Source organism: Papio anubis, chromosome 17 (assembly GCF_008728515.1).
Source record: "Papio anubis isolate 15944 chromosome 17, Panubis1.0, whole genome shotgun sequence".
Classification (NCBI taxonomy): domain Eukaryota; kingdom Metazoa; phylum Chordata; class Mammalia; order Primates; family Cercopithecidae; genus Papio; species Papio anubis.
The window spans coordinates 13650607-13665894 of record NC_044992.1 but is presented as its reverse complement, the minus strand read 5'-3'; the positions used below and the strand labels follow the sequence as shown (position 1 = coordinate 13665894).

Here is a 15288-nt window from a genome sequence, read left to right as displayed (position 1 = left end):
TATCTATTAGACACCTATTCTAATGTTTGTGCTTTCTTACACACATTTTTATGTCAGTGAATATTAACTTTAATATATTATAAATATATTGTTATATATGTTATAGGCTATCTAATAATACCTTTTATATTATAAAATATAACATGTTGTATTTTAATATAGTATATATAATTACGAGTAATACATTAAAATATATTATATTAATTATAATTATATATTATCCAAATAGTTAATGCTCAGATACAAAATACACACTTACTAATCCTTCTAACAGACAATACATACTTATGATACTATTGAACTCTGTGAGCCAAAATACATAGATAACAAAAATGGCTAGAAATAGAACAGCCTAAGTGATGTACTTCCTAGTCCTACTTTGATTAATTATATCCTATGCAAAAGACAGATGTATTCTAGAGATGTTTGTAAGACAGGCTCAGAAAATACTGAATTTGATAATAACTTTTTCTTCCCCTACGTTAAATAATGGACGCAACATTCTTCTAGAGAGTCAACAGGAACACAAACGTGACCCTCGTGGGAGTTTGTTTTTCCATCCATCTTCTCAACACTGTCAACAAGTGTTTGTCATTCCAATATGGCTCACAGCTTCCAGGGTTCAAGATAATGTCTCGATCAATCTCAGACCAAGTTAAAAGGGATGTTAAAAACAAACAAACAAAAAATAAAGCACGGGGAGAGGCACCTTATCCAGCAGGATTCCACATGCCATTACTTTCAGCTTACAAATCAGTAAAGACACCCAGTCAGCCATTACTCTCTCGTTACCAATGCTCTGTTGCCTTACCTAGAATAAACAAACTAAGTAAGACTGCTTCCCATTGATTTTCCCCCTATGAGGCATTTGAAATAATGAATGTGTGTGCTCTGGCATTCATCAGAAGTGGCTTTTCACTCCATGTGGTGATTGGGGCAATGTTCTCCTCTGAACAGATTACTCAGGCCGTCTCTCATTAGGCTGGATTTTAAGGCTTCATCCATGAAGGAAAAAATAAAGGATCTAAAAGGTCACCTAGCACTTATCAGAGGCAAAGTGCCACATCCTACAAGTAAAACACTCAGAAAGTTAAACTTTTTTTTACTAGCTCCAAGAATCACTGCTATGGAACTGACCCCTTTTTCCTTTCAGAGAGATCTCAATTTGCAAGCAATGCTTTCTGAAAAAAGATGGAAGGAGAAAACATCAAAATATTTACAATCCTTGTCTCTGGATAGTGAGAGGTAAGCTAATTTACTATTCTTTACCTTTTTGTAGTTTTCAACTGTCTATAAAGACCATGTGTTTTCTTTAAAAATTGTTTTTAATTGTTTTAATTTTTAATTTTTGTAGGTACATAGTAGGTATATATATTTATGGGGTACATGAGATGTTCTGATACCATCATGCAATGTATAATAGTCACATCATGGAAAATGGGATATCCATCCCCTCAAACATTTATCTTTTGTGTTACAAACAACTATACTCTTTTAGTTATTAAAATGTACGATTGAATTATTATTGTATAGTCACCCTGCTATACTCTCAAATATTAGGCCTTATTCATTCATCCTATTTTTTTGTACCATTAACCATCCCCACCATCCCACTATCCTTCCCAGCCTCTGGTAACCATCCTTCTACTCTCTATCTCCATAGACTCAATTGTTTTGATTTTTAGATCCTACACATAACTGAGAAGATGCAATGTTTGTCTTTCTGTGCCTGGCTTATTTCACCTAACATAAAGATTTCCAGTTCCATCCATGTTGCTGCAAATGACGGAATCTCATCCTTTTTAATGGCAGAATAGTACTCTACTGTGTATAAGGACCACATTTTCTTTATCCATTCATCTGCTGATAGACACTTAGGTTGCTTCCAAATCTTGACTATTGTGAACAGAGCTGCTGCAGCAAACATGGGAGTGCAGATATCTCTTCCATATACTGATTTCCTTTCTTTTGGGTATATACCTAGCAGTGGAAGTGCTGGATCATATGGTAGCTCTATTGTTAGTTTTCTGAGGAACCTCCAAACTGTTCTCCATAGTGGTTCTACTAATAATTCACATTCCCACTAACAGTGTACAAGGATTCCTTTTTCTCCACATCCTTGCCAGCATCTGTTATTGTCTCCCTTTGGATACAAGCCATTTTAACTGGGGTGAGATTATATCGCGTTGTAGTTTTGATTTGCATTTCTCTGATAATTGATGATGTTGAGCACCTTTACATATGCCTGTCTGCCATCTGTATGTCTTCTTTTGAGAAATGTCTATTCAAATCTTTTGCCCATTTAAAAATGAGATTATTAGATTATTTTTCCTATAGAGAGTTGTTTGAGCTCCCTATACATTCTGGTTATTAATCCCTTGTCAGATGGGTAGTTTGCAAATATTTTCTCCCATTCTGTGGGTTGTCTCTTCACTTTGTTGATTGTTTCCTTTCCTGTGAAGAAGCTTTTTAACTTGATGTGGTCCTATTTGTCCATTTTTGCTCTGGTTGCCTGTGTTTGTGGGGTATTACTCAAGAAATCATTGCCCAGGCTGATGTTTTAGAGAGTTTCCCCAATGTTTTCTTGTAGAAGTTTGAGGTCTTAGATTTGTCTTTAATCCATTTTGATTTGATTTTTGTGTAAGGCAAGAGATAGGGGTCTAGTTTCATTCTTCTGCATATAAATACCTAGTTTTCCCTGCACATTTATTGAAGAGACTGTCTTTTCCCCAGTGTATGTTCTTGGCACCTTTGTGAAAAATAAGTTCATTGTAGGTGTGTGAGTTTGTTTCTGGGTTCTCTATTCTGTTCCATTGGTTTATGTGTCTGTTTTTATGCCAGTACCATGCTGTTTGGTTACTATAGCTCTGTAGTATAATTTGGTCAGGTAATATGATTCCTCCAGTTTTGTTCTTTTTGCTTAGGACATCTTTGGCTATTCTGGGTCTTTTGTGGTTCCATATAAATTTTAGGATAGTTTTTTCCATTTCTATGAAGAACGTCATAAGACCATGAATTTTCCAGTCAGGAAAAAAAGATAATAAAAAAATTCTACCAAAATGATATAAAATATGGACAGACCCTCTTTAGGTAAACTAATAAAGTATTACTAAAGTGAGGTAATATAAAACCAACATTAATGGAGCCTTAGTCAATTAACCTTTTTTTCTCCAGAAAGTCAGGGGAAGGCAAAATGTTGATCTGAAATATTTCTCAAATACACCCATTTTTTAATCCTATCCTCAGTGCCACTTCCTTAATTCAGGTTATTTTATTTTGCCTAGATTACAACAGCCCCTGACTACTTCCCCTACGCCCAGTATTGATCCTCCCCTAGTAATTTTTCACAGAACAGTCAAAGTGATCTTGTCAGATGCAAATCTTATCATGTTACTTTCTACCAAGGAATAAAGTTAAATACTCTAACACGGCTTATAAAGCTCTTCATAACAGCTCTTGCCTCCTTTTACCTCTCCAGGCTCTTTTCTTTCTTGCTCTCTACCTATTTCATGCTATACTCTAAGCATTCTGAGCTACCTTTTGGTTTCTCAAGGATGGCATGCTTTCAGGTCTTCACTCACTCTACCCCCTGGCTGTCAAGACCCATCACAGCATTGAAAGCACATATCCAACTACCTAGGGCTTATTAGTTTTTACCCTAATATTCGACTCTTCTCTGTGCATGTGCCTAAGCAGTGGAGCTATGCTGGAAAAAGACACCTTACAGGACAAGAGGATTCGTTACAAGTACACAACCACAAACTTCAAATGTGCTCTCTAGTCAACTCAATCTGCTTCTCTCCACAGGGTTTCATATCTGGTCCATTCTCAAGAATCTGATGTTTCTACATAGCACCCCCCACCCCACACCTATAATACAGGGCACAGCCTTCTATTTTATTGAACACTGAGGTCCTCAAACAGGACACTCCCTCCTTTTCCTACTATCATCGCTACCACTGTGTAACCTCTTCTCTCCTAACCTGGACTGGTAATCCTGTCCACTTCCACCTTCTAGGAAATTTATTCCATCAATTACCCTTTTCTGTAGAGCACATTTAGTTTGTTGTCTTTTACCCGTATTATTCCCATTTATACCTAACTATGCTCAGTTTTGCCCCATCCCAACCCCTCTCCCAAATCCCACAAATCTCCCCTCATCATTATTTGATTTTAGCACAAGGTTAGCATTTGGGAGACAGAAAAAGGAAAAAAAAAAAAGAAAAGAAAAGAAAAGAAAACTTTGGGCTCACATTGTAGGCAGCATATTTAGTTAACAGGGGTATCCAGGGTGGGGTTAAGCTCCTTCTAAAATCTCCAAATAAGCTCGAAGGAATTTCTACTCTAACAGCTGCCAACGGCTACAATTCCATCTTTGCAAAAACTGTTTTAAAAACAGTTCATTCTTAAGGCCAGTTTTCAAGAACAATAAATAAATGTATTAAAGCTCACTAAAAACTTCTAATGTTAACAGACTATTTAGGTTGCAAAATTGAAAGAAAACCAAACACCTTTCAAACTAGGACTTAAAAGATTAGAAAATTTTTCATCCACTGGTGCTACTTCATCACAATCGTATATGAATACAAGACTTTCATAGTTAATAAATCCTTGCAGATCCCCCACAATTATAACACAAAATAGGCATGCTTACTGACAACATTAACAAGGAGAAAATAATGTGACAACAGTATGACCCTGGAATCCATTCTCAAAAATACTACAGAGTTGAAAATGCCATCATTTAAAAACAAACAAACAGAACATGAACATTTACTGCAGAAAAATGATATACTCAAAAAGAAAAGGTTATACCACATACTAATCAATAAAATTGGCAAATCTACAGAGGTCCAAATACAGTTATGATATACATCTGGTCACAACACGGTGGGGGTGGAGGCCAGAGAAATCATTAAGCAACCTGAGAACTCCCAAACAAAGAAACTGTAAAATTCTGAACTATAAAGCAAAGGAAACACATTAATCCCTCAGGAGTTGCAGTATTTCAACTGGGTTATCCCTTCTCTTGGAAGGACACAACAATTCACCAAAAGCTAGGGTGACACAGTATCTGCACTGTAGGCTTGTGGGCACAAAGCCAGCTTGCTTTAGCACTCCTGACACCTGTTGCCTTCATCATCAGCAAAAGCCTGACGCTATACAACAGAGAGAAGGGGAAGGAGGGAAACAAAAAGGGGGAAGCCAGGGTGAATGGGGAAAAAGTAGGTCTCATCCATTTTGCCTATCAGAGAATATAGAATACACCTTTAAAAGACAGTTGCGTATGCTTTTTATAGTGTTCAACATGTTCAAAATGTTCAATAACACCCTGAAAGATTTACATATTTCCTCTAAGATTACAGTTTGTTTTCGAACTTCAGATCCTACCCAAATGACAAGGGAAGTGATTTGGTCAGAGAGGAGATAACAGCTTTCTACTATATTACCTAAGCAAAGTGACTTGAAACCTCTCTTTAACGATTCTGTTTCTTCCATCTCTGAGATGCTGTGTTGGGAGTACAAGCAATTCTAGTGCATTTCATCTTAGGCAAAATTGCTCTACTGCCCATTTTCTCCACAATCCTGAAAGACTTTCTTACCAATTCCAGAAAAGCATTTTAAAATAACTTAAAAATCTTCACGTTTAAGGAGTGTATGTTTTCAAGCAAATACTTTACAAAATGTGCTTCTTTATACATTTCAATGGAAGACACTGGAATCATAAATAAAAACAATGACTATCCCATTAAAACAACAATAAATAGTAAATAACAATATTTGCATTAAAGGATAAAATCAGTACTTGAAATACATTGGGACATTTTCAAAGAGGTCTTAAGAAGACAACACGGGCAATATGCATCTATAAGATAGTTGTTAATTTGAATACTCCTGAAAGCTTTTTACAACTGTTCCTAGCTTTTCTTTCAACCTGATTATTGGCAATGCCTTTATAGTAGAATTGGACCATTCACATGATAGAGGGGGCCTAGAGTTCCTTTGCTGAACGATGTAAAAAGGCTGAAAATTCTTACAGCAGGGTGAGACATTTGTCATGCACAGTGGATAGAATATTGGGTAACTCCCCAGAACCCTGAAAAACTGAAGTACATAGCTTCTTTCCTGAGAGGCCAAACAAAAAGCTGTAATGTGTTGCAAGCACAGTCACCATGTGCTGAGTGTATGAATGAACTTACCACCATAAAGAATGAAAAAGATAACAACGTGGTCCATCTATGGAAGAAAAGTTTTTGATATACACACAAAATATTTTCAGTTCTCTTTTTAATAGCAAAGTGGGAAGAAATGTTTGCTTTTCTAAAATACGTAGATAAAAATTTCAAATTATTAAGAGTTTCTAATAAAGAAAAGATACAATAGGGTTCAATGGTTCATTTTCAGTCTTTCAATGGTGCTTTGTTTTCAAGGAAAAAAAGACTTAATTAGTTAAAAATGGCATAAAGGGAATTTATTTCTAACTCTTCTGCCAAATACCAATTTAACTCAGAAAGCAGGCAAATATTTTTAAATACTCATAAGTAACAGTAATTGATGTGTGACTATGATTTAATTGGCATAATTATGCAGCTTTAGATAAATGACATTTGGTCATCAAATCCCAATATTAAGAGAATTACAATAGGTTATGTATTTATTGGCTGTCTGCCTATGTCACAGTTTTCTGTCTCCGACATAATTCTTAAAATCCAGAAATATATGTGATTTTTCCATGTCTGCACAACTATCTGTGTAAAGTAACATCTAATTTTCTGACAAATATGAGTTAAAGGAAGAGCATTAATGTCTTAGTGAAATACTTCCAAAAAGAAAAGGTTTTAATTTTACTAACTAGACTTGACTCTTGAATACTAGTTTCTGGCTAGTGGGAGGGCAGGTTTTCTAATACAGAGGCCGTTACCCCTTATTTGAGTGACAGCAGCGCGGACGGGCTTGATATTGACAATGACCATGTTAAAATCATAATGAAAACCTGATCCCAGGAGAAATTCTGAACACTTCAAGACAGAAAAGACATTTTAAAACTTATGTGAGTACCTTTCCAAGCAGAGATTTTACTTTAGAAATGTCATATGGACCGCAATTCTCTATTTAGTACAATTCTATATTTAAAAAATCTTCCAGATCATATACTGCTACTCTTATGTGAGGCAATGAAATTCTAAATTATATGTGGCAAGTTGAAACATTAAACAACAATCATTACCACAACAACAAAATTCATAACAAATGAAAAGGTAAGTGGACTCCTGAAATATAATAAAATCTGCAATTACATAAAACAATGTTAGATAATAAATGTCTTTACAAAAAAAAAAGTCTGTAATGCTAAATCATCTAAGACTTACTAAATTTATTTTAGCCTATCCAGTTTACACTGATTTTTATTCCACTATGAGAATAGACTGAAATACTCCTAATTCTTCTAAAAGGTAGTCTTTTTTTTTTTTTTTTTTTTTTTTTTTTGAGACAGGGACTGGCTCTGTCACTGAGGCTGGAGAGCAGTGGCACCATCTTAGCTCACTGCAACCTCTGCCTCCTGGGCTCTATGCCATCCTCCCACCTCAGCCTCCCAAGTAGCTGGGACTACAGGCATGCACCACCATGCCTGGCTAATTTTGTATATTTTGTAGAGACAGGGTCTCACTATATTACCCAGGCTGGTCTCCAACTCCTGAGCTCAGGCGATCTGCCCACCTTGTCCTCCCAAAGTGCTGGGATTACAGACGTGAGCCACTGTGCCCGGCCAATGTAAGGGGCAGTCTTTATAGGTATAATACAAATAAGGAAAGTCACACTGGGGAGGGGGAATGGAAATTTTGTTAACTGGCCTTTAATAATACATATTTTCGAACGGTTTCAGATAAAAAGTGAGATCTAAAACACATAGATTAACACTATAACATAACTGAATTAACACTACAACTTTAAATTAACACTATAACTCATGATTAGGCAAAAAAAATCCTAGACGATATCCATGTATGAATTTTGAAATGTATGAGTAATAGCAGTAAAGTAGAAACTAGTTTGTACTAATATAATTTTTCAAAATGATAGTTTTAAGAATTCAATGTATTAGAGGCATCATTTATCATAATGTGACAACTTATTAATTCTGTTAAAAGCTTTTTTAAAAGCAGATTACCACACGTCAAGATTCTGAAAGCTTTGCAACAAAAAGATCAGACATAATGTTGCAATTAAATGAAGAACAAGCTCACTGAAGATTACTAGCTGACGATTACTAATCACATATATTACATGCTATTTAATAATCCAAATTTTATATTGCCTCTTAACAGGTAGATGAGGTTACTATTGGAATAGAAAATGTTTAACATTAAAAACAAAAACATAAACAGGAATATGAAAGTAAGAATACAGTGTTTCAAAATCATTTATGAATGAAAAGGAAAAATGTTCTCATGAAAGACATAAGAAACTCTAAATTTAATGAATTTAGTTTATCTCTAATAAATTCCACTTCTGAAACTACATATTAAGGAAAGACATACAGAAATAGAGGAGAAAACTATCTATCTACCATAAAAAGTGTCTACTGTGGTTGTTAACAGGTATGATTAGAAGAAACACTAATAGAATGATTAAAACATGGTAAACAACTTGATAGAATATCAGGCAGTCATTAAAAATGTTAACTAAGATTACTCTGAAATAATCTGGAAGAATGCCTAAAATACTAATATAATTTACAGTTTGTTATTTGTTTCAGAGTGGTAGGTCTATAGTTTTCTGTTCTCTTGTCAAAAAAATCTTATTAAAATAAAAAGGAGACGAATCGTAAACAAAGAATAAGTACAGATCGATGTGGCTACATGCTTTCAAAAAGATTTGCACATGGTTGGGAAATATTTTTTAAAATTGAATGTTACATTACATTTTCCAAACCACATTAAATCTTTCAGGCTTTCCAAAACACATTGGAAATGTAAAATTTTCATCAGAAACTCTTTTGAAGGTTAGTTTGAGGAAGAAAGTTCCTTGTAAAAAGATGGCAATTCAAATAGACTTACAAGAGAAGCCCTATCAGAAAAGGTTTCTTTACTGTTGAGTGCTTTTCAGAATGACATTTTCTTTATTTGTTTATGGATAGCTGCAGTTCTCCATGCCTACATTGCTCAGAACTTTTGTTTTATTTTTACTACTATTATAGCACATTCTAATTTTTCTTTTTCTTTTGTTTGTTTTTGTTTTGAGACAGGGTCTCCCTCTGTCACGCAGGCTGGAATGCAGTGGCACTATCTCGGCTCTCTGCAACCTCCGCCTCCCGGGTTCAAGCGATTCTCCTGCCTCAGTTTAGCTGGGACTACAGGCATCTGCCACCACACCTGGCTAATTTTTGTATATTTTTTCTGAGACGGAGTTTCGCTCTTCTTGCCCAGGCTGGAATGCAATGGCGTGATCTAGGCTCACCACAACCTCCGCCTCCCAGGTTCAAGCGATTCTCCTGCCTCAACCTCCCGAGTAGCTGGGATTACAGGCATGCACCACCATGCCCAGCTAATTTTGTATTTTTAGTAGAGATGGAGTTTTTCCATGTTGAGGCTGGTCTCGAACTCCTGACTTCAGGTGATCCACCTACTCGGCCTCCCAAAGTGCTGGGATCACAGGCGTGAGCCACTGCGCCTGGCCTAGCACATTCTAATTTTTTCCAAGAAGTTACAGACATCTAGTACAGCAAGACAGGCAATCAACAAACACTGCAAGCTGAAAAAGTTTTGGATACTAAATACCGGAGTCAACACAGGGATCCTTCCAAGTATAAGGCTTCAAATGTGCCCACCTGTATTTTTTCCTCTTAACACAGTGATGGTTATGAATGAAATACCTAAGCTTGCAATCACTATGCAACTTTTATACCTATTTATTTTATTGCTAAGACATCTCATTTACTTATTTAGGTATAGGAAAGGTGTAGCTAGGTTATTTCATGTGAAACTTTCTTATGAAAATTTCAATAATAAAATTATAAAAACCTTTTATTTTTGTCAACTTTCTACTTGAAAAGTAGTATATATTCTCAGCTGTGAGTTTAGTTTCGTGATTAAGGCAGTACATTTGCTATCAACCAGCAAATTTGCTATAAACAATTCATTAGACCAATACTGGCTAATATTACGAGGGTTAATTAATGTGTTAGCCTCTCATGATAATCATTCATAATTTTATTAAAGCAGGTGAAAATCTATAGCGAGTTTAGTAACTGGATGACTATAACAGACATGCAAAATATTGAACACCAGTGCCTTGTTTTATACTATAAAAAAAGACTACAGCAATGCCCCAACTTACTTTTAACAAAAATCAAGAACAATTTACTACCATTAGTTACTATTTACTAAGGGCTTACTATTACCAAGTCTGGGCTAAGTTCTTTTGTGTATTACTTCATGTAATTCTCACTGTAACCCTATTCAGGAGGCATTATCATTATCATCATTTTAAAGATGAGGAAACTGAGGCCCAGACAAATAAAGTAAATGATTGAGGTCGTACTGCTTGGATATGATCCCAGGCAGTCTGTCTTGAGTCTCTGTTGCTTCCTTACTACTGAATACACCACACAGCACACTATACTTGAGCAAGAGACAATGCTGGGATGAGGAGACAATCAGGCAGTGTAAGACAAAGATCCTGGCTTCAGCTCAGGGTCCAGCTTAGGAGATAAGACACTTGTTTATAAAATAATAGGAAGCAGTGCAATAAGATCTACAGAAATGCAAATGATAACTGCTAATAATAAGTTTAGAGAAAGGACCGATTATGAGTCTCAATACTGTACATCCAAAATGTGGCCCACCAGGCACTGGGGTACAGAACACCTGAGCACTTTTCACAAAAATCTATGTTTACTTATATAGCTAGCACTCAAGAACCGGTAGGGCTAACCCTTCACAATATAAAATGTAAACTTAAAAAAAATTACTCTTGCTACCAATACAGTGGTTGCCATTAGGAGGATACTATGGAGAAAACATTTTAAATGATTTTGTTCTTTTCAACAAGGACAATCAGCATGTTTATCTTTAGTGGAGTTGCTTATAATGTACTAGATATAATTTCAATGTCTGACAATGTGGGCTACGTTAATGTAAAGTTTGGCTTATCTGTAAAATGGCACAATACGCAATATTCTAAAAGCCCCTTAAAAACAAATAATATTTAGTGACCTGGAAAGTCCATGATTTGATATTAAGAGAAAATATCAGATTTTGACATGTCATATACAGTATGATGTCTATTTGTGCATGTGTGTGTTATTGAAAAGAACTGATCAAGAGCTGTAAGCCAATATATTATAGCTGAGTCACGCTATTCCCTTTGTAAGGAAATTTTATTCATTTGTGTCCCTTTAATGACCACCACATTATGAAATATTTCAAAGAATCAGAATCAGAGTAAGAAATCTGGTTGATTTTAGTGTAGTAAGATTGCTAGGTTGTAGAAATATGGTAAAAAAAACAAACAAACAAACAAACAAAAAAACAACTGAATTGTGTCTGCCACTTAAGAACATCTTGGAATTAAGAGCTCTGACAGAATCACAAAACTCTGTCTGAATAATGACCTAATCTGCATGGAAAGAAAAACCAGGAACACAGGCAAATTGTTGAAGGACACGAAGATTAATCTAGACATAGAAAATGCATTCAGTAACTGATACCCTTTCCAGTCTACCTTAATACTATTTATTTTTCTTTCATTTATTCGTTTACTATTTTAAAGGGATTTGTATTGGATAGTGTTAAAGCCTATATATGAGTCGGAAACCCTAATCACACTCTTTTAACAATACTATTCTTAAAATTTTGTGTATGAAAGCATTAAATATATAATAACCCACACGGGAAGAATTATTTTTATTCTCCTACCTCTGTTCAGCAGTTTAAAAAGAGATGTAAATATTTACTTTCACTTAGAATATATTAATTTCTAAAAGAAGAATGAGTTAAAAAGTATAAATATTTTCTGATCCAATCACTCAGACATATACATACTGTGCACACTATTATATTCTAATAGTTTCTCATTTAGGACTCAGAAACTTTCCATGTCATTAAATATCATCTGGAAATGCAATTTCTATGATATTGTATAGTATTACATTATATGAATAAAACATAATTTACTGAGATCACTTTTTCTATATTGAAATATTTAATACGTTTATAATATATAAATATGTTTGCACATATTTTGATAATTTAGAAAAAAACTTGTAGAAATGGAATTACTGGGTTGAAGAAAATATATGTTTTTAAGAATTTTAAACTATACTTCTAAAATTTCCCTTCAGAAAGGCATTACCAATTTAGTTTCACCAACAGTGAGAAGGCCTGCCTTCTAGCATCCTCACCAACTCTTGGTAAAACAATTTAAAAAAAAACACCACCTAAAAACATCTTTACTCATTTACTTGCTCGCCACCTCACACAGACTTAGACAGCCTTCTTACTGATTTTCAAACAGAAACACACACACAAAAATCATTAGGACAGTCTAAGTAAACTTGAAGTTTCAATGAAAAATAGAAACTGACAAACAAATAACCAAAAAGATTTCAATGTCAAATGGATACTACACACTATAGCTTTTACTTTATGAAAAAATCCAAAGATTTAATAAAGTGTTGATTTTTTAGATGAGGCAATTATCACATGCAAATATCTTTATGAACAGACTAAAACCACACATGTCCATCTTTGTCATCTTTCACTATAATTAATTTCTAACATTGGGAGACAAGCTGAAGTTCTTGTTCTGCTAACTTTATAATGATTTTTAAAAAGCTACCATAAAAATGTATTTTGAGGTCAGAGATTCACTGAAAGTTTTGAAATGTACATACCAAGGAAACAAGTAAGTACAGGATTCAAACGGCCAAAGTCTCAGCCGTGCTTTATAGCAAGACATTTCCTAAAACATCAGTATGTCCCACACAAGCCAAATGTCAAGGTTTGAGCAAACTGGAAATGAATGGAAAGCACATCTAGGCTTTGTTTTGCTAACAGAAAGAAAAAAGTCTAAAAAAAGGTATGTATAATTACCTAGCTTTTTCTTAGAAGGAAGATGTTACTCAAAACTCAAATGAGTAAGTCACACTTCATTTTTATGGCATCTCTGGGAAATAAGATGTTGCATATAAATGAATTTTCTAGATTAATGAAGTAATTTTCTTGTATGCATATCCAAATATTAATGAAATTGAAACCAGTTTTGATGGAAGTATTTCTAAAATATCTCATATTTCTGAGCCTTCAAAACAATTTACTGAATATCATTTCATCTCTTTCCCAATGAATGACTCAGTGTACTTGCTGTCACATCAGATTGCTCAAACTCCTTAGCTTCTTAAAATCAATCACCTTTACATTTTGCTTTGTTTGATGCCAATGTTTTCTTCCTCTCTATCTCCATCTCTAATCCCCAACTTGCTATTTTTAATTTCTTTTGTCATTACTTAAAAAGAAAATTAAAAATGCCTGAAGAAAACAAAATCCAAACAACTTATTTGATGACACACAACTATTGACAGAGCACTTTTTGGTGGCTCTCAATCCGTATTCCAAGCTCTTTTCTTTGCTACTCAAATGCCTTTACTTTTCCTGAGTTGCTGGCCATGAGTTTGGAAAAGATTTTAATTGCAGAGCACAGGTATTACTGAACTGTAATGTTGAAATCTAAAAATTCCAATAGGTTACGTAGTAAGACTATGAAAAAACAGTAATTACATATTTGAATAAAAATCTATTTTTGGAAAACAAAATGATGTTTTTTATACACATTTAGAGTACAAAATCAACACGCTATTGCTTCTACAATACAATGTAAAAAGCTCAATATTAAGTGTTTCTCAAAGTGCAGTTCGGGGTTCATCTGCATCAAAATCTTCTGCAGTCCTTAATTATAAATGCAGATCCCTGGGTCTCACTTCTGACCTAAAGTAGAATATCTAGGAGTGGAGACAAGTATCTGCATTTTCAGTCAGGTCCCCAGGTGATTCTTTATACACGGTAAAATTTGAGAACTACCAACCTAATATCTAAAATTGGTAATATGTTTGCTAAACTAATAATAAACACATTTTCATTCATAACAAAATAGCTACATTAGTTCCAAAGAAATTTTATAATTAAAATATTGGTTACCAAAATTATTCAGACTTCAACTTAATAAAATCTGTATACTACACAGATAAAGAAAAAGATTAAAATAAAATATTTCGTTAGAACAAACAAACTGCATAGGAAGCAAAGAGAATACTACATACAATTTCGAAATGTTTTACCTATTCAAATATGAACAGCTCTATATAGTATGAATCTTCATGCCCACACTGGAACAGACATCTCATCATATATTTATTAGGCTAATTTTTAAGATAATTTTTATATGCATCTTATATACTGTTGCCTTTTATTCAGAATAAAATAAAACAGTGTTATGCTTTGGCCATTTAGACAGACTCAAAAAACATTTTTAAAACAAAAAGTCAACATCCTGCTTGTAATATTGTACTATATAGTTCTGCAACATTACCAGTGTGGGAAAATAGGTAAAGGCTACATGCAGTCTCTCTATATTATTTCTCACAACTGCATGTGAATCTATGACGATCTCTAAATAAACAGCTTAACTTAAAAAACAAAAAAAACACAAAAAACACCAAGGACATTTAATTTATCCACGTCTAGTCAAAAAACTACTACCTTAAAAGGCACACTTTCTGCTATTAAAGTTAAATAGCATTGCTGTTTTTTAGCTTACTCAGCTAATTACTTTCGAACTCCTCTCCAAGAGTGTGTCACACCACACATATTCTTTGGGAACGAGTTTGATCTCCTTTTATGTGCTTGCTGTCCCTTTTTGGAGGTGAAAACATCTGTGTCCCACATACAAAGCAAAATTAGGCATCTTACAGAGTTATTCTGTGCTCTGAAACACTATCTGACAAAGGCGGATGCTTTTCATCTTCCAATGTGAACAACCATTAAAATACTTGTAAGAACTCAGTTAATTTTTTCCAGAAAACAAACATTTTCTAACACGTATGTTGTTTACTGGAGTTCTTGATGGTTGAAAAAAAAGCTGATAGAAAAGATAACTTTGTATTTTTTATCTCGTCACATTCTTTAAGAATACTTTAACAAGCATGTATGCATATGATTAATAATATTCCTAAAGGTCATGAGTACAAGACAACTAGATAAAACCTAAAAATATTCTGTAAAGATCTATATA

At 34.2% G+C, this 15288-nt stretch overlaps 1 protein-coding gene and 1 long non-coding RNA gene across 4 annotated transcripts in view; one reads left to right on the top strand and one right to left on the bottom strand.

Moving 5' to 3' along the window:
• The window catches only part of LOC101019822 (protoheme IX farnesyltransferase, mitochondrial), a 139832-nt gene that overhangs the window by 59766 nt on the left and 64778 nt on the right, over nt 1–15288 (bottom strand). The gene's annotated exons all lie outside the window — the stretch shown is intronic.
• LOC103878660 overlaps nt 1–15288 on the top strand; it is an 84822-nt gene that overhangs the window by 58248 nt on the left and 11286 nt on the right. The window contains exon 3 of the long non-coding RNA XR_001896223.2: nt 1154–1245. This is a non-coding gene — a long non-coding RNA (uncharacterized LOC103878660). The remainder of the gene's footprint in view (nt 1–1153; nt 1246–15288) is intronic.